The 1,103-nt window shown below is 51.8% G+C and overlaps 1 protein-coding gene across 1 annotated transcript in view; it reads right to left on the reverse strand.

Moving 5' to 3' along the window:
• The window catches only part of SCLT1 (sodium channel and clathrin linker 1), a 143,433-nt gene that overhangs the window by 133,648 nt on the left and 8,682 nt on the right, over positions 1–1,103 (reverse strand). The gene's annotated exons all lie outside the window — the stretch shown is intronic.

Genomic DNA, 1,103 nt, shown 5'->3' on the forward strand with positions numbered 1-1,103 from the left:
CCCTTTTGGGTTTTTTAAGCCAATGATCTATGTTTTACCCCTAATGCATTTGTAAGTACCTAAAGCACAATTAGGTGGTAAAAGCATCTAGCATAGGCTTCTCAAAAATCAAGCACATCAGACAAATCTATCCTACTTGTATAGAATGTTAGGTAGCCTAGTGCACAAGGGTAAAGCAGTTCATGCGATTATTCCTTGACTTTAATAAAGCTTTTGGCACTCTTCCATCAGATACTCACAGAACAAAACCAAGGAAATACAGTTTACATGTTTTACATGGGTGCAAAAATTAGTGGAATACTGTTGTCAAAGAACTGTTATCAATGATTCACTATCAAACTTGAAAACAGGGGTGCACACATAAAAATTTTTGGCTGATACTGATGGCCAACTATTAACTAGGTATAGTGGCTGATATGGATCCGATATGCAGCGCAGCAGCTTGGAGAGAAGCCTCCTGCTGGTACGTCCAGGGGGTAAGAAGGAGTGTGGGAAAGGGAAGGGGTGTGTGTGTGTGGGGGGGAGAGGAAGATCAAGGCCCCCAAGGTGACGGAGGAAGTGGGGCAGGGACAGATCCCCGGGGGAAGGGGAAGGCAGCACCATGCTGGGCTACATTGCGCTGTGGTCAGGCCCTGGGCAGTAGCAGCACTGGGAAGGGGGAGCTATGGCAAATTTTCAGGTGCCTGCAGCCCCCCCACGTAACCCTGCTCCTAGCAGGGTTTTTACATTGCCCAGCCCACCCCAGACTTAGCGTGCAGCAGTAGCTGGCCCAGCTGGCGTGCTGATCCAGGGGTGCATGATTCCTGTGCCCTCCTAGGGTGCATGCCCTACCTCCCTACAACCTCCAGGTAAGCAGCTCATGGCTCCATCCCACAAGCAACTGTGCAGGACCTGTCCCTGCTCCAGCCCCATTCCCATCCTCTCTCAGCTGCTGCAGCTGCCTATACTGCCTGGCATTTGTCGGGGGGAGCATGTGCCTCCCCATCTGTGCACAGTGGAGGTAGCTGCCGCTGCAGGCTGGGCTTTGTGCCCCAAGGCTCACTGCAGCTCGACATTACATGTCCCACCGCTGGGCTGAGCCTTTTTCCCTACCTGCCCAGCAG

Source organism: Gavialis gangeticus, unplaced genomic scaffold (assembly GCF_001723915.1).
Source record: "Gavialis gangeticus isolate Ggan-Ray unplaced genomic scaffold, GavGan_comp1, whole genome shotgun sequence".
NCBI classification, from domain to species: domain Eukaryota; kingdom Metazoa; phylum Chordata; order Crocodylia; family Gavialidae; genus Gavialis; species Gavialis gangeticus.